At 40.1% G+C, this 19,387-nt stretch overlaps 1 pseudogene across 1 annotated transcript; it reads right to left on the bottom strand.

Moving 5' to 3' along the window:
- Window positions 1-1,167: 1,167 nt before the first annotated feature.
- LOC143668125 (alcohol dehydrogenase S chain-like) lies at window positions 1,168-19,036 on the bottom strand (annotated as a pseudogene). Its single transcript, XR_013168314.1, has 9 exons — window positions 18,931-19,036; window positions 16,630-16,731; window positions 15,874-16,012; window positions 7,810-7,896; window positions 7,493-7,712; window positions 6,879-7,139; window positions 4,577-4,712; window positions 3,676-3,814; window positions 1,168-2,753 (listed from the first exon to the last, which is right to left on the bottom strand). The product of XR_013168314.1 is annotated as an alcohol dehydrogenase S chain-like (transcript).
- Window positions 19,037-19,387: the final 351 nt, after the last annotated feature.

Below are 19,387 nucleotides of genomic sequence, written 5' to 3'. Positions count from 1 at the left end.
TTTGTTTTCTAATCCTAGAGCAGTTTCTGTGATTTGTAACGTTGCCTAGGTTATTCCACAGTTTCCCTGTATTTTTATTTATTCCTTGTTTGTGTACCATTGCTTAAGGGATTTACTTAATATATCAGAGCTGTTAGTTAAACTATCAACATGAAATACTCTATCTTCACACTTTGAAAATTTTCTTCCTTCTGGCTGAGCTTTCCAATGACTGCTAAGAGTGCAAGCAGTATGCACATTCACAGAGTTACATATTGTTAGGGTACACTGGTAAATATGAAAGTTCTTGATTCTAGACTGAAATAAAGTTACAAAATAAAAATGAAGTTTCTGGGAGTTACTAGGATTCCCTGCCTGCATATGCTGTTATATGTACATTCACAGAGTTACATATTGTTAGGGTACACTGGTAAATATGAAAGTTCTTGATTCTAGACTGAAATAAAGTTACAAAATAAAAATAAAATTTCTGGGAGTTACTAGGATTCCCTGCCCACATATGCTGTTACATCATTTTAATATGAGCCACTCTGGAGTTCCCCTTTTTCTTTCACTTTACCTGCCTCCTTCCCCAACAATGTTAATGACAATGGAGAGCCAGGTTTGGGTGCAGAAAGCTCCTGTGCCCACTGTCTACTTCCCATGTAGGTCTTTCTGTAAAGTCTGTGAGAACACTGACAGTGTTCACTCCTTACACTCCCTACAATCGAGAGCCTCTGTGTGACCAATGGGATGTTATGCCCACTTTCATCATGTGCAATTAAAAAGCCTCCTCTTTCCTCTGGAACCTACACCATTAACACAAATATAAAATTCATGGATATTGGGCAATGGTGGTGCAGTGGCAGAGTTCTTGCCTGCTGTGCTGGAGACCTGGGTTCAATTCCCGGTGCCTGCCCATGTCAAAATAAAAAATATTAAAAAAAAGAGAAAATTTGTGGGGATCCCAACAAAAGGCAGTGAGCCAGGATTACTTTCAGTAAAATTCCTAAGGCTGCCATGACCCTCAATATCTCCTTCAGTATCTTTGACAACATAATTAAACTCTTCCCAAATTTAAATGGTGCTTTGTGTTTACCCCGCCCTTCCACCATCATCATCTCTATAATCTTAATAAAGTTGTTCTGGATTGGTGGAGTAATTTTTCAAACAAAGGATAAAACAGGGTGAGAATGGTTGAGTGATTTATTGACAGTCACACAGTAAGTAGTATATCATTTTAAGTCTGGGGTTCTCTTCACAACATCATACAGATAGGAGATATGGCAACAAATGGTACATTTAAAAACAAATATATAATTACAGATAAACTTTTCATGACATCTTAAAGATAAAGTTCAAAATGCATGTCATCACCTGAAAGTGGGCAAACAATGTCAAATAACTACCATAAGTTCTATATATTTAAATCAGTTAATTAACTGCAGCATTATAGAATGATGCAAGACATGGTAGTCTATAGATTGAAACTGCAAAACTGTGCATCTGTGTATGTTTTATATTTTGTGCATCGAATGTTTTTGCCATTGCTTGGCAATTCATTTTTTATGATGAATTTACAAAAGTTTTACTGTTATCCCTGTACTTCAAGCCGCGCCCAATTGTTAGCCACTTTTCATCAGAAAGACTATTTCACCAATTAATCCTTTTAATGAGTAAAATATACTATTATTTTGAGTATGGTACTAATAGTTCAGTTTTTCCTTTGCTATCTGAACCTCATTTTATTACATGTAGAAGGAAACCTGTTTTATTTTAAGGGAAAATTCTATATTCACTACAAGTATAAACAATAAAAAGCAATTCCCTTTAATTCATGGAAATGGGTGACATTGCTCTTGAGTTAATAAGAATTTCCCTGCGTTTATAAGATCTGGATCTTCTCTTCCTGTAAATCTAAGTGCACACTGTGTCATTTGTAGTTTTCCCTTAAAACTTTGGACATTTTATCAGAAGGAAAATACAGGTAACGACAGCATAGAAGTCCATGAATGCAAGCAAAATGGCCCTTCCTGTGTGTGTTGGGGACACAAATAATGAAGGATCCTTTCACTGGGCTTCAATAACTAAAGGAAGCAAAGGCACAAAAAGGGTATGAAGTCACAAGAAGTACCTTTGCTCAAAGGAAAAATGCAACACATATGGAATGACAAGGAAGGAAAATTTACTGGCCTCCAGTATCCAGCTGATGTTCACCTTTTCATCTTTTTCATACTTGGCTTTTAACATTTGCTTGTGAATATATCTCAGGGAGCACAGGGCATTTTAGGGCAGCGAAACCATTCTGCATGATATTGTATGGTAGATACATGAAATTATGCACTGATCCTTGCAACACGAAGAGTGAAGCTAAGATAACCCATGACTGATTAATGATAATGATAATAATAAAGTATCAATACTGAGTCATGGATTCTTACGAATGTATCATTAAAGCTAGTTATTATTAATAAGTGAAATTTCCCATAGGTGTGGGAGAGAATGAGTATATGGAAAGACATTTCTGTGCAATTTTCAGTAAAACTAAGATTGACCTACTAAATAAATTACATGTAGATAGTCAGAAAACTGTATTTACAGCAATTTATGTTTCTTATGGAATGTTTCCATGTATACTTGTTGATAATGTCTGGTAAAGGAAGAGTCAATGCTGTTGTTTGTCTGGTGTTCTGGATGAGGAGGGCATGGAGCAGTCAGAAGATGGTAGAAATGAAGGTGTCACACAGTCTCAAAATTTAAGGATGGTACGGATGCTGAAAGAAAAAATGAAACATATTAATAATTTCAGCACAGGATATTTGATATTCTTCCTTTTAGAGTCAAGGAGGATTTAATGTGTCTCGGTGGAAACTTGATTTTGTATCCAGCCAATCCATTCTTCTCCCTATACATTTAAGCACAAACAAGTAAAAGTGCAGCTCATTTTTACTGATTCTCTCTCATGTTCTCTTCAAACAAATTCATCACTACATAGTAAAATGACTTCCCTTTAGACTTCATTCTATCTTAGCATCTTCATAAAACAATGCTTGTAATTCCTTGTGCTTTTCATGGTAATAAATATAAAAAAATGGTTATAAAATATAATGAAATCTTTCCATCTGCCATGCACTATTTTGATGCCTTTTAATCATTGTCTCATTTGAACCTGAACATAAACAAAAATGCTGTGAGGCAATGACTAAGATTTGTTGACTACTCTGTTCCATATTATTTGTATATATTGGCTTATGTATTTGTATATTTATGTATATTTATAGATATGTACATTTGTATGTATTTATGTTTAAGTTCCTACAATTCAGAAGATAAAATAGGAAATAAAAGGGCTTTGCTAGCAAAAACCTGAGTTAGAATTCTGGCTCCCCTGATTACAAGTGCATGTCCTCTCTGAGTCTCATGTTCTCTACTTTTCATTAGTGATATTAATTCAGTGTTTTTATGAAAAAAGTTACAAAATTTGACTTTAGCAGACTAGGAAATGCAATGTAACTATTCTTAGCTTCTCACAATAAGATGAAAATATTCTACATGCTAATGAACTGGTGAGAGTAAACCAAACACTCCAATACATTTCTCATCTTCTACTTTCCCATAAGTATATGAAATTTCTTAATAAAAATACTTTTCTTTGAAAATCTAAACCCCAGTATTAAGAGAGAAAAAAAAATCTACCTCTTTCCACAGCGAAGCAGGTCAAATCCATCATTGATTTTTTCGAAAGGTAAAACATGGGTTATTAATGGATCCAGTGGAATCCTGTTGGCCATAATATCAGCCACAAGCTTTGGGACAGAATCTCTACTCCTAAAGCCTAGAAAGAAGAAGTCATCATTGATAGATTCAGACAGGAGTAAGTAGTAAAATTGGAGAGGAGTCTTTTCAAATAGACTTTAAGTCAAAGTGTAGAAAACGAGCTGCACTCTACACACTGCCATTACTGGGGTTAATAAGAGGTAGTGTGTTTTAAAATCCTTTTATGGCAATTTGACATTTATTTTTGTACTTTTGTTCACCCACCCCCACCCCCACCCCCACCCCCACCTTACCCCTTAATAAACTAGAGCACATCATCAGCTCTCTTATAGAGACACTGTAGTACGGATGACTCTCCCCAAAGTCATGTAGGTAATTTAGAAGTTGTCTAAATTTGGACAAAGAGTGCAGATGTGCATAATTCTGAGAGATTGCTGGGACCTACTGAGTGTTTCAGTATCTTATCTAGTCACCAGTATCTACAGAGGTTTTGCTATAGGTCCTAGATAGATCACTGGGACATAAGGATGTGTGTTTAATTAATCACTCTCTATTAATTACACATCTAGTGGAATTTATACTAGAGATAAATCAAAATTTTACTTTTTTTTCTTTTTTTTTTGCTTGGACAGACACCGAGAATATGAACCTGGGTCTCTGGCATGGCAGGCAAGAACTCTGCCTGCTGAGCCACTGTGGCCTGCCCTAAATTAGACTTTTAACTTACTGTTGACCACATTGCACTGCAACACCTGGCCTTATCAATTGTAAAATGGAAAAAATCCTGAAGTTAATAAAAATTTTATCTTTAAGTACATACCACCCAAAATTGCCCCTTTCCAGGTGCGACCAGTCAATAGCAGCATAGGGTTCACCAAGAGATTTTCAGAACTTGGAGGCTCCCCTATCATGACACTTACACCAAATGCCTCGTGACAGCATGACAGAGCCTCAAGCTGAAATGAAATTAATATTTAGTATTCAAAAAAAAGGTCTCTCATAGTTGTGCCTCATGATAAACTCTCAGAATTCATATACCATAAGCTGAGATTGTGAGTATCTATAGGGTAGAAATCTGGTTTTGCGTCTTTGTTCTCCTTTGTGTGTACATGAGTGCTGTGGTATTAAGGAAAGTGCAGAAATATTTTAGGATGGTTGAGACTATGTCTTTGCATGTACATAGTTTTTCTGATAAAATATGAAAGGTGGAAACATCATTAAAAACAGATAATTTTGGTTCCTCAAAAGATGGAAATGTTTCATATCACATGAATCTTAACAATCTATATGTTGGTGAATCCTTTCTCTTTTATTTATTTAGCAAGTACCTGAATATCACATTAGACCAGGTATTTGTTGGCAAAAAATTATGTAATGGTGATTACATCATCAAAAATTGTATCCTGTCCTCTTGAGGCTCTTCCATTTAATAGATCTGAACTTATTATCCATCTTTAAATTGTACATGACATAGATGTTACATTTATCTCCCCAAGAAAGGGCATCAGTTTAACTATACCTCTTTTCTGGAATCTCAAAAGACACTCCAGAAGCTTTGTCCTGCAGTTAGGTTTTGAAAGATAAGAGGAAAATGGAGTAGGATTCCATAGGATTATATAATTATTAATCATTTGTGTTTAGAGTTTGATTTGGACAACCTGATATCCATAGAACTTGTGTTTTACAGTCAACAAATAAAGTAACAATCCAGTCTGTGAAAAAAACAGGAGAAAAATAACACAAAAGAACTTAAAGCAAAAACTGATCTTGTAAAAACTTAGAAATCTCTTGGATTGTCGGTGTCTTTTGGATATGGTTCCAGAGCAAGGCTGGAAAGCTCATTGCTCTCAGGGTGCTGCTCCATAATACCGACAAAGCTTGGACTTCCTGGGGAATCTCAACAATGGAGATTTATTTGTTCTGGGGACTTTTTCAGTACTGTTTTAGAGAATTCCAGTTAGGGGGAATGTAGCTGGAGCTTTGTTTGTTAGTCATGCCAATTGATGATATTTGTGTTTATTTGAAAGTGATATCATGCATATCCCAAAGATAATGTAAGCAATTCATATTTGTGTTTATTTGAAAGTGATATCATGCATATCCCAAAGATAATGTAAGCAATTCATGATTGGAAATAGTGTTTTATTATAACACAATAACCAGTTAAAGTTCCTTGAGTATCTGTCACTACCAGGTAGCTCTATGCTGAATATTTGCATGCATGTAATAGCATATAAATGATATTTTATGCTTGAAAAGCAATACATCATGTACACTATTTAATACATTTTATATTCATGTTATGCTTCAAGTTATAATATCTTAAATTCATGTGGTAGTAAAATCATTCAATCCTTATAGGTTTTATTCTATCACATGGATACTGGGTACTAGTAAAACATTAAAACAGTAACTTTCTTTAGAGCAAGTTTTTAATAAAATGATTTTTGGCTTAATACTGATCATATTTCTTTTGATCAAAAATTACATGTCAAAAGAAATCTGAACTCATTAAACATAATAAAATTGTTAAAATATTTGCTAAGAACATTGGGAAAATTACATTTTCTCAGTCTAAGAATAAAAATTGTATTAATTATATGTCCTTCTGTTTGAATTTTGAACTAAATATATTAAAATAAATTCATAAGGGCCTAATATTAAGCAGCATCCAAAGGAGATCTGTGTCTTGCAAATGCTTGCTGAACTGATGGAATGAAAGTTTCTTTATAATAATGAATAAAATAATCATAAATAAGAACTAGGACATAGGGCGGGCCGCGGTGGCTCAGCGGGCAAAGTGCTTGCCTGCCATGCCGGAGGACCTCGGTTCGATTCCCGGCCCCAGCCCATGTAAAAAACAAACAAATAAACAAAATACAATAAAACAAGAAAATGTTTAAAGATGTTTCCCTTTCTTCCTCCCTTCCATCCTTCCTTCTTTCTCTCTGTCTTTCCTTCCCTTCCTCCCTCTCTCTTTAAAAAAAAAAAAAAAAAAAGAACTAGGACATAGAATATTGTAATTCATTACAAATAATCTGTAGATGTAATATTTATATCCTGCCATTTAAAACATACCCTGTGTTAAAGAAGCATGAATCAAAGCATGTCATGGTACATACCACAGTGTCGATCTGACCAACGGCTTCAAAGGAAAAGTCCACCCCACCTCCAGTCATTTCCTTCAGCACCTCATGGACGGGTTTCTGGAAGTCCTGAGGGTTGATGCACTCAGTGGCCCCCACCTCTTTCGCCTTTGCAAATTTGTCCTTGTTGATATCCACCGCAATGATCCTGGCTGCTCCAGCTGCCTTACAGCCAATAACAACAGACAAACCAACTCCTCCAAGGCCAATCACAGCACAGGTGGAGCCTGGGGTGACCTGCATTTCAGAAAGGACAAGAATGGATTAAGTAATGATTGTTAGGAACAGTCCAAGCTGGATAAAGTGTCAGCTGTTGATCATCATAAGGAATATTTGGATTCCTTTCTCCAAACTGCTTAAGAATCAACATTTTGCTTTCTGATAAGCAGGTGAATTTCTGTAGCACATGCTTTCAGTTCTTTCTGTGGTCATATTCTACCCATACTCACTCCACATTCAAGTCTATCAGGGCTATTATGGTAGCAGGGGAAAAGCTGTCACTTAATTTAGAGGAATAATCCATGATCCCTGGGGAAAAATTTTTTTGACAGTTCAAGTGTACCTGGAGTTTTGCCTGTGGTCATTCTTACTTTGGCAATGTTAACTGCAGACCCATAACCAGTAGACAAGGCACAGCCAACAAGGCAGACTTTCTCCAGTGGTGCTGCTGCATCGATCTTGACCACTGAGATCTCATCCACCACTGTGTACTCAGAAAAGGTGCTGGTGTGGATGAAGTGGTGGATGGGCTTCCCTTTGCAGGTGAACCTGGTGGTGCCATCCTGCATGGACCACCGACGGCTGTTCATACTGGCCAGTGTAATAGACAGAAACATAAGAGCATAAGGCAGGAGCTTAGCTGATGTGCAAACTCATTGACTCCATATGCAAAGTATCAGAAACCTACCCCATTTTCACACAGTTGTTGGCTTCTGGTGTTTACAAACGATACATTCCCCACACTGGGGAACACATAGTGGGATGACTTTATCACCTGGAAGAGGAAAATGCAAATTCTTTTTAAATTTCTGCCCTAGGACTAGTAGAGCAAGAACAGAGGTCTTAGGTATATATATTAGAGGCATAGGTCTTAGAAAGTTCTCCCAAGAAATTGCTTTTAAGTTGAAAGATTTCTTTAACTATCTTGACATTAAAACTTTATCAGATATGTGGTTTCCAAATATTTTGTCACCATGTCATTGGGGATTTCCTGTCCACATTGTTTATCAGTCTCATTTTTTATGGAGCTAAAGAATCCCAAAGAGGAAATGCAAATATGGAAACAACATAAATTTGTGTTATTTCTACTGTATAAATAATTAACTTTTATCATGTTTATAATTTTACTGGTGCTATAGATGCTTTGTTTCATTTAATCTGTGGTTCATTACCTCTAAAGTTTCTCATTGTAAGCATTAATATAAATTTTAGTTGCAAGCAGGCCACATAAAGGAGATAGGATAATTGATAATTGTTTGGATTATAACAATGAGAAATTTGATCATCATGATTTATGAAATCTCTTGCTTGTCCTTACTATGAAATTAATGCTTATGTTTATTTAGCTCTTTTAAGAGAATCTGAACAGGATAGAAGCAAGAAGAGAAATTTAAAAAATTTTCTGAATACATCAAACATTCTGAAGACAAACCCTTTGCTGTAGTTTAAGAAATCCTCACTTAAGTGTATTTAAACAGTTAACTTGTGAGTTAGGTATTTTTCCCCTATGATGGCGGGAGCAGAGATGTAACGTATATGTCATTTCATCGTTGTATTTTCATAATGAGAAATGTTAACATTTCAATTTCAAACCAGAAGATATTTTATTCTCTTCACAGGTAAGCTAAGTGTTTGGTAAGGGGAGAGATTGTATCCATACTTTGCTTTCTGAAGAATTGCCAAAGTGTTCTCCAAAGAGGTACAGTATTTTACATTGCCACTAGCAGGGAATGAGTGTTCCTGTTTCTCCATATCCTCTCCAACATTTGTTATTTCCTTTTTTCCTAAATATCAGCCATTCTAATGTATGTGAAAGGGTATTTTGTTATGGTTTTGGTTTACATTTTCCTGATGGTTACTGATGTTGAACATCTTTTCACACGTTTTCTGACCATCTCTATATCTTCCTTGGAGAGAGATCTATCTAAATTTTTCCCCCTATTTTAATTCTCTAGTCTTTTGTTTTAAAGTTGAAAGATTTCTTTATGTATCTGGATATTAAACCTTTATCAGATATGTGGTTTCCAAATATTTTCTTCTACTGGGTAGATTGTCATCTAACATTCATGGTAAAGTCCTTTCAGACACAAAAGTTTAAAATTTTGATGAGATCCCATTGATCTATTTTTAATTTTGTTGCTTGTTCTTTGGGTGTAAAGTTAAACAATTGCCTAACTTAAGGTCCTGAAGATGCTTCCCTATGTTTTCTATTAGGAGTTTGACAGTTCTAGCTCTTATATTTAGGTTTGGGTCTATGTTGAGATGATTTTTGTATAAAATATGAGGCAGGGAGTCCTCCATCTTTTTTGTTTGTTTGTTTGGAATTGGGAATCCAGTTTTCCCTGCTGGAGAAGATGTCCGCGACTTCTCGCTCAGCTTCTGGTCCCCGGCCGGCGGAGGGAACAGGAGGGAGAGAGAGACAGACGCAGACAAATCCGCGCTGGTGAGAAACACAGGTCCAAGACACGTAGCAGTTGTAAGCACAGACCTTTACTGGAGTTAAGCTTGCATTCTCTGTTACAGGTTCCGCGCGGGCGAAATATCCCGCGGGGGAGCAACCTCTATGCGGCCGTCAGGCACGGCTCCCTGTGGGTCGTCTCCGCCCACCCCGTCCGGGTAACCTCTTATATACTGTGCCCAAACCCAATAGGTTAGTGCCACGTATACAGAGGTGATTGGAAGATAGGGTTGGTGGGCGTGTGCGTCATTTGCAAAAGCAGGATGTGAGCGCCATCTTAGCTCACTCAATGGGCGGGGGGAACTCTAGAGCAGGCTGCAGCGTGTCCACTAGGCCAAACCCGGAAAGCGGCTCTCTACATCTCCCCCTTTTTGTTTTTATAAGAGGCATGGTCCGTAGACCGTATTCTTGTACCCAGTGTCTCTATTGATGATGGTGCTCCCGTGAGCTTGATTAGCCCACTACTTGTTTTGGTGCTTTGGGGAGTCTGGACTAGGCTCCAGCCATCTTGCGGCTGAACCTCTGGCACCGACCAGAATGCTCACCTCATATAGAGACCGGAGAGTCCGTGAACTGGATACCACGTGACTCCTCCCTGCAGTGCTTCGCCTCGCAACTGGGTCAAGCGGGGATTATGAGAGCGACAGCCAGGGCATAGGAAACGCTGCGGAGGCCTCGGTGCAATGGCTAGAGCCAAGCCCAGTCTGGCCAGGACTGCGGCCGCAGCTCCACCGTCGAGGCGGCTAGGCGCGCAAAATTAACAGCCTCTGGTGCCTAGCTAAACACGGGTAGTGGCCAGGGAGCCTGCAACAAACCTTGCTGACAAGAGCTTTGCCCCAGGTGATTCAGACGGGCTATCTATCGAGGAGGGACGCACACCCACATTTGACTGGGAAGACATAGCTAACATGGTAGAAACACGTAGTTGCTGCTGTGTCTGGAACAAGCGTTCTAACAAACATTTAACAGTGACTAAGCCCACTAATAGTCCCACTGCCACGAGGATCCAAGTAGTCAAATTGGGCCAAGAGAACCATGAGGTGACTCGGTTCCACAGACTTTGTACAGTCTCGCCCAGTTTGGAAAGGTCGAAGGCAACGGGGGTTATTAAAACTGGTCCCCCTTCTAAACAATCGAAGGGTGACCGGCGCTTTCGTTGCTATCTCGTCAGTCGCCGCCGTCATCAGCAGAGTTGGAGACCGGATCTGGTGGCTCTGGTTGGAGGCTTATCAATTTTCTGGGCAACAGTTCCTTGGCGTCCTCGGGCGACGTCACGGTTCTCACCAGTCTTTCCGGAACCCACACTGGTTGACGTCCTGGCTCCTGGGGAAAAACACAAACAGAGCCTCTGACCCAGCTGAGCACTGGGTCAGGGCCTTGCCATTGTCCTGACAGGACATCCTTCCAACGGACTAGACCTCTATGTGGAGGACTCGGAGTGGTGTGCTGTAGGGCAGGTGTCATTCCTTGTGCATTTTCATTTAAAAAATTATATGTAAATAAGGCTACAGACAGTTGAGCCTTCGGGGACAGGCCGTGGCCTATTCCCCCTTTCTGTTTTTTGAGCAAGTCTTTAAGAGACCTGTGTGCTCTTTCAATGATTCCTTGCCCTTGAGGGTTGTAAGGGATACCATGTTTTAATTGCACTTCCATATTTGCACAAAATCTTTGGAAGGCTTTGCTGGTGTAAGCAGGTCCGTTATCTGTTTTTAATATTTTCGGCTTACCCCAAGCTGCCCAAGCGGCAAGGCAGTGTGCAATTACTTGGTGGACTCTTTCTCCTGATTCGGCAGAGGCAAATAAAACTTGAGAACAAGTATCCACTGACACATGCAGGTATTTAACTTTACCATACTCTGAGTGATGGGTGACATCCATTTGCCAAATGTCTCCCGGGATGAGACCTTTAGGGTTAACTCCAACTGAAGGGACTACCCTCTGTTCTGCACAATTATTGCAGGCTCTGACTATATCTCTGGCAGCTGCACGCGGTATGTGAAACCGTCTGACTAAGGTGCTTGCATTGACATGAAATTTAGTATGAAACTCTTGGACCTGTTGATACGGTGTCAGCGCAGGGAAGATATGTGGCTGTCGAGTGGCCACATCCACTATGTGATTTCCTTGTGCCATGGGGCCAGGCAGGCCTGTATGCGCTCTAATGTGAGTTATGTAGAAAGGATGTTGTCTGGCACATATTGTCTCTTGAAGTTTGATAAAGAATGGTCTTACTGAGGAGGAATATTTTATAATGCCCACCGTCTCTAAAATATTTACAGAATTTACGACATAAATCGAATCAGATATAATATTTAGGGGATCGGTAATTTCTTTCAGGACTGTAATAATGACCTGTAATTCTACCCATTGAGGTCTCTGTGGTTGGAAGAACACAGTTTTAGGAGAACCTCCTTCTACGCAATATGCTCCTGAACCGGAGCTGGAACCGTCCGTGTACACGGTGAGGGCGTTCACTAGTGGCTTAGATGAAGTTACCTTAGGAAAGATTACTGGGTGACGGGTGACGAATTGTAAGAGGGGATCTTTTGGGTATTGGTTATCAATTTCTCCCGAAAAGGTACATCGGAGGATGGCCCACTGATCTATACATCCAGTAAGTATCTCAAGTTGCTGAGAAGAGTAAGGTACTCTGAGGTACTTAGGCTGTTGGCCAAAATGCTGTATGGCCTTCTTGATGGCCTCCAATGCCAACTCTGCAATTGCTGTAGGAAAATGCTCTAAACTTTTCTTAGGGGAAATTCCAGGGTGGACCCAGAGTAATGGTCCCTGTTGCCATAGCACTGCCGTGGGCTGTAGTTTTGTTGGCAGTAAGCAGGCTTCGAATGGCTTTTGGGGGTCTATTCTTTTTAAAGCAGCACTACTGAGCGCCTGTTCTACCTGACGTAGTGCTTGCCTCGCCTCTGGGGTGAGACACCGGGGCGAGTGTAGGTCTGAATCTCCTTTTAGCAAATCAAACAAAGGTGTTAATTTGGCATTGGTGATCTTTAAGTACGGACGAACCCAATTGATATCTCCCATAAGCTTTTGCAGATCATTAAGGGTATGTATGTCATCTACTCTGAGAGACACTTTTTGGGGGGAAACATGCTGAGGCATGATTTTTGCCCCCAGGAAGGTGGTAATCTCTGTCATCTGGATTTTTTCAGGGGCCACTTCCAGGTTGGCTTCTCTAAGACTAAGGACTAAATGTGATAAAGCTGTTTTAAGAAGATCTGTGTCTTTATGGGCTAAGAGAATGTCATCCATATAATGGATGATTTTCACTTGGGGGAACTGCTGCCGAGTGCTAGCTAGCTTTGTAGCAACATACAGCTGGCACATGGTAGGACTATTAGTCATGCCCTGGGGCAGGACCGTCCACTCGAAGCGTTGACAGGGCTCCTCTTGGTTAAGAGAGGGCACAGTAAAAGCAAATTTTGGAGTATCTTCAGGGTGAAGTGGGATGGAAAAGAAGCAATCCTTAAGATCTAGGATGATAATGGGCCAGTGTTCTGGCAAAGCTGAGAGGAGGGGTAACCCCATTTGAACAGGTCCTAAAGGCTCCATACAGTTATTGATGGTTCTTAAATCATGTAACAATCTCCATCTGCCTGATTTTTTCTTTATGACAAATACGGGTGTGTTCCAAGGCGATGTGGAGGGAATGATATGGCTCTCTTTTAGCTGTATAGACACTAGAGTATGCAATGCTAACAGTTTTTCCTGTGATAATGGCCACTGAGGCACCCACACCGGGGTACTGGTCTTCCATTTTAGTTTTATAGGTGTGGGTGGGAATCTCCCCTCAGTGGTCCCTAGGAAAAACCCAGGCCTCGTCTGTCAGAATTGGAGACAGCTTGTATAGGCCTTGCGCGCCCGTGCAATGAGGCTCCTAAGCCTTTGCCGGGGACATATCCCATTCTTTTTAACAAGCGCTTAGAAGTTGGAGAACAGCCACTGTAATTACCTGATTCGGCCACCAGAGGGAGCCCGTGGTGAGGGTTTTTGGCGAGATCACCAAAACCATTCACCGGAAGCCACCGCGCCCCTGCAGCAGGCGCTGGCGGAGCGGAAGGCTGCGTGGGTGAGACAGGGGGCCTCCCCCAATCGATCAGCAGAGGCGCGTCTGCACCCTCGGTCTCATTACTATCTGACTCCGAGTCAGAGCTGTCTGAACTGGCGTTTGACTCCGGCGGCTTGCCCTTACAGGAGCCGTCCGCAGACGAAACTGACTGAGTTTCTTGGAGCGCGTGCCGTGCCTGCAGCAGGGCGGAAGATGGACTTAGGCCTGCAGCATTCTCCGCCTCAGGGCAAGCACGGACGGTTTCCCAGATAGGGACTAGGATCGGGTCCATACAAAGGCCCGTCCGGCGCGCCCGTTCTATGTCATTACCAAGTTTCAGCCGAGAAGGCAGGCTGAGGCTCCCGGAGTGGGCGAACCAAAGGGCAAAGGTAACAACATCGTCAAGGAACCGCAGGAGGGAACTCTTCTTAACTGAGATGCCCCGCTGCTTCAAAAGGGTTTTTAAAGGGGGTAATAAAGGTGAACTTCCTGACTGCCCCATGCTTGCAGTCGGCACTGTACCTTAACCACTCGGGGAGCTCTCCCGAGTCACTGGGGCTACCTGAACGCCCACAGCCCTTAACTCTCACGTAATAAGAAGTACTCACCTTCTCGCGGTGATCAAACGCGGGAAGTCCGCTGCGAGCTCAGGATGCGCGTCCTCACCAGCTCGAGAAAAGGCAGCAGAAGGGTTCCCCGTACGGGCCACCACTTGTCCGCGACTTCTCGCTCAGCTTCTGGTCCCCGGCCGGCGGAGGGAACAGGAGGGAGAGAGAGACAGACGCAGACAAATCCGCGCTGGTGAGAAACACAGGTCCAAGACACGTAGCAGTTGTAAGCACAGACCTTTACTGGAGTTAAGCTTGCATTCTCTGTTACAGGTTCCGCGCGGGCGAAATATCCCGCGGGGGAGCAACCTCTATGCGGCCATCAGGCACGGCTCCCTGTGGGTCGTCTCCGCCCACCCCGTCCGGGTAACCTCTTATATACTGTGCCCAAACCCAATAGGTTAGTGCCACGTATACAGAGGTGATTGGAAGATAGGGTTGGTGGGCGTGTGCGTCATTTGCAAAAGCAGGATGTGAGCGCCATCTTAGCTCACTCGATGGGCGGGGGGAACTCTAGAGCAGGCTGCAGCGTGTCCACTAGGCCAAACCCGGAAAGCGGCTCTCTACAAGAAGAGACTATTCTTCCCCACTGAATGGTTTTCCTTGCTTGTCAAAAATCAATAGATCATAAATGTGAGGATTGATTTCAGAGCTCTCAATTCAATTTCATTGTTCTATTAGTCTGTTTTGTTTTCTTAATGTAAGCATTTAGAACTTCAGTTTTCTTCTCAGCCTTGTATTTGTTGTATGCCATAAGTTTTGGTATGTTTATTTTCATTTTCATTCACCTCAAGATATTTTCTACTGTGTGATTTCTACCATAACCCATTGGTTGTATAAGAGTACATTACTTAATTTGATCATATTTATGAGTTTTCTATCTCTCCCATTTGTTATTGATTTCTAGCATAATTCTGATGTGTTCACAGAACATACATTTTATGACTTCAATATTTTTTGTGTGTGTCTTAATACATGATCTTTCCTGGAGTGACCCATGTGCATTCAAGAAGAATTTGTATGTTCAATGATCCATGTCCAAGAAGGGAGACCATATAGGAGGAGAAATCCACTGCTGGATAGAAAAGGCTTTGGGTGATTCAGTCATAGCCTCACAGTCCCATGCTGAGGACTCAGCAAATCACAATTACCATATAGTAACCCAGGTCTCAGGACATAGATGCCTTTTTTTTTCTTTTTTCCTCAACTCATAGTTTTTCCTTTGTCCCATGTATTGTTCTGTTTGGCCCTGAAGGAAGACAATGCTCATCAATTCTAAAATGGCATTATTTGAGTGTGAACCCCAGGATGGCAGTCACTCTGTCTCCTTGGTCTTCCAGTGTCCCAGGGTCTAACCTGGTGCCTGACATCCAGGAGGGGCTCCAGGAGTCACTGCTGAAGGGGAGAATAATGAGGTCTGTCCTGGGGACCTGCCTGGACATGTGAAGGAAGTCAGGCAGGGAGAGAGGAGACAAGGACATTCCTGTCTAGTTCCAGTTCCACCATTGGCTGCTGTGGGGACCTGTGCAGGTCTCTCATGTCTCACTGCCTCAGTTTCCTCCTCCAGGCTCCTAGACCTTGGGAGGCCTGAATGCAGACACATCCCCTGAGTGAATCCTGTACCTGGTTTGACTGCAGTCACCCCCTCGCCAATGCTCTCCACGATGCCAGTTCCCTCGTGGCCTAAGATCACAGGAAGTGTTACGATAAAATCCCCATTAACCGCATGGTCATCTGTGCGACAGATTCCTGTGGCCACCATCTGTGAGGGAAAGGAGAAATAATCACATTCCAAAAAATTATGGCCCCAGATAGACTTACTATATCCAATTTAGAAGTCAGGTTTCTAAAGAGTTGTAAAAAATTTCTCTAATTCCCACTGTTCCTGAATAGGCGTTTGTTTACGGCTGGGAGTATTCAGTTTGAAATCTTTCTGCACTTTCCTTTCCTGCATTATACGATCTGAAATAATCTGCAAAATAATTGTTCCTGTAACATGTAAGACTTATATAAGCTATAATAATGCATGCTCTCTGTAGAAGTAAAAATTGTGCATTAGCATTGGTAGGCCTAACTATTCTAACATCAACTGGTAGTTGACTTTGAAGCATTTCCCTTTGCATTATTTTTCCATACAAACACATACATTTTTTACTCCTTGGGATTTCACACTATGATTTTACTGGGATTACTTTGATCACTTCAAAAAACTTAACAATGAATGCCATTCATATCTTCTCTTCACAAACAATGTAATTAAATTGCACTTATTACCTTATGTTGTATTAAAAGCTACTCATAGTGGATTTTTGGTAGTTTCCACTTTTTAATATTTGATTTGTTAAACCAAAATGAAATAAGGGTAGAAACAATTTTCACCTTAATACGAACTTCATAGGCCTTGGGGGGTGCGACCTCCACCTCCTCAATGGAAAAGGGTTTCTTTATCTCCCAAAGCACAGCTGCTTTGCATTTTATTACCTGGACAATCAAATACAAGGCAATGCATGTTTTAATAATCTTGAAGTCAGGGTATTTTCTTTCTGTCTTTGTGTTGAAACAATTAGTCCTTTGCTAGTACAGATAACAACTTCATACTGAAGTGAAAAAGACCTGGTTTGGAAAATAGTGAAAATATTTTTTAAAGAAACATGAAGAGCAGTCATATTGGGAAGTTGGAGAAGAATTAAACATAAAGAGACCTAGAGATAAAGTTGAAAATATTTTTCCAGGTCATTTATACATATCTTTTTCTTCTCCAAGGATATTTATTATTGATATATTCCAATGCACTCCTGCAACGGGTTGTGTTATTTTAATGCAATTCTCTTGAGATATATTCATATACCATATAATCATCCAAAGTATAAAGCCAATGATTCACAGTATCACCATTTAGCTCTGTATTCATCACCACAGTCAATATTTGAACATTTTCATTACTCCAAAAAAATAAAAATGAGAATAAAAATAAAAATACAAAAAAACACACAGACCATCCCATTCATCTTGTTGCCATGCCCCCCTCATTATTTATTTATTTTTTTGTCTTTATTTTCAGACTCATCTGTCCATACACTAGAGTGTCAGTCACTAGGTTTTCACAAACACATGATCACACCACAAAGGGTACTGGATTACAGTTCAACAGTTTCAGGTATTTCCTGCTAGCTACTCAAATACACAAAAGACTATAGAGATATCTATATAATGCATAATAACTTCCAGAATATCTCTCAGCTTTATTTGAAATCTCTCAGCCACTGAAACTTTATTAAGTTTCATTTCTCTTCCCCCTTTTGGTCAAGGAGGCTTTCTCAATCCCTTGATGCCAGGGCCAGCGTAGCCCTGGGAGTCATGTCCCACATAAGGAAGAGGGCAGGGAGCTCACCTTCAGAGTTGACTGACAGAGGCCACATCTGAGCAGCAAAAGAGGTTCTCTAGGGTGACAGTTAGGCATAATTATAAGTACACTTAGCTTCTCCTTTGCAGAAATAAGTTCCATAAGGGCAAGCCCCAAGGTTGAGGGCTTGCTTGTTAAATCAATAGTCCACACTGCTTGCAAGAATATCAAGAACTCCCCAGGTGGAGAACTTTAGTATTTCCACCTTTTCCCCCAGCCCCTCAAGGGGACTTTGCAAATGCTTTTTTTTTATTTTCTGGCCAGATTACTCTCTGATGTACCAGGGCATCATATTAGCCTGTGCAAACCAACAACGTTTAATTCCATATTCAAATTTTCATGTAATTGTGGTGTTCAAATAAACTGGCCACACAATTTAAATTAGATTGTGTGGTACAGAGAGTATAGATTTTTCACCAAATAAACATCTCTTCCTTTAGTCTCACACAAAAGCTGAAGTTTAAAATGCAGTGAATATAATAATCCTTTACCTTTTACTCTGTTTTACCTTGGTCCTAACCAGATCAGCTTCATTCATATCTCTAGTTGCAATCTGATCTCTTTTCTGCTTTTTAAATAGTTGATGTGGGGGGGAATGCTGACTTTCACAGCTGCAGAACTCTAGCTCTGCATCTCAGGTGTCACACAGATAACTGAGGTTTCAAGGAATGACCAGGTTCTACACAAAGAGCTCAGCATCTCAGAATTTAGAAGTAACCATTATAGCTCAGGACTAGATATGACTGCTGTAAGAGTCCGCAATCTAGTAACATTTACAATAAGCCTTCTCCTGATAATCTATGCATCCATCATTATCTTTTCACTGACACGTAACATATTTAAATTATGGCTTCTGAATATAAAGATAATTTCTTGATGAAAATATTTCTAATTAGGTGTACAAATTAGTCATGATGGGCTTTGATAAATGATCATTCTAGCTAGTGTGCATTTATGTCAAGGAAGGAGAGAAATATTAACAGATATTCTGGTAAAGATAAATGGAATTAATGCATGGTTTAAGATGCATTATATCTTTTAGCATAATTGTATATTGTATTTCACTTTTGTTATTTCTAATTTAGAAACAAAACAAATTATTCATTAAAGCTGTATTCATATATTTAATATAGAGTTGTTATTTCTAATTTAAAAACAAGACAAATTATTCATTAAAGCTGTATCCATATATTTAATATAGAGTAAACTTAAATTTTTATATTTATTTATTATGTAAAGTGAAAACATTTCCAAACTAAACTTGTTTCTTTGCTTACTTTTCCTGCTGTGTTCATGTCGTTTCTGTCTTTGCAGGCTGGGAGACCTGTGAATTCTTGTGCAGTTAGTTCCTGTTTGAGGACACATAGCACATATAGTGCCAAACATTTTGTTTGTGTGAGTAACACCTATTTTACCCATGTGATCTGGGTTTTTTAAGCCCCATCTACCAGTTTATTATCAGGCCAAGTTGAATCATTTACGAAAGGACCCTGTACTAGGATTTAAAAGTGAACTCTGATTGCAACATGTCAAATTTAGATACAGTATCTTGATTTCATTTGGTTAAATATTTCTATGCACTCAATTTTTAATCACATGCTCTATTCTACTTTGTATTTCTACTTCCTCAATCCCACAAAGGCAATTCAGAGTTCTTGTTTCTAGATGTCTGCATTAATCTACAATGTTCACTTTATTTGTTACAGTTAGATATGGGGAGAGAAAAAGCAGGAC

The sequence above is a fragment of the Tamandua tetradactyla genome, chromosome 24 (genome assembly GCF_023851605.1).
Source record: "Tamandua tetradactyla isolate mTamTet1 chromosome 24, mTamTet1.pri, whole genome shotgun sequence".
NCBI lineage: Eukaryota > Metazoa > Chordata > Mammalia > Pilosa > Myrmecophagidae > Tamandua > Tamandua tetradactyla.
This window is presented reverse-complemented; position numbering and strand designations above follow the sequence as displayed.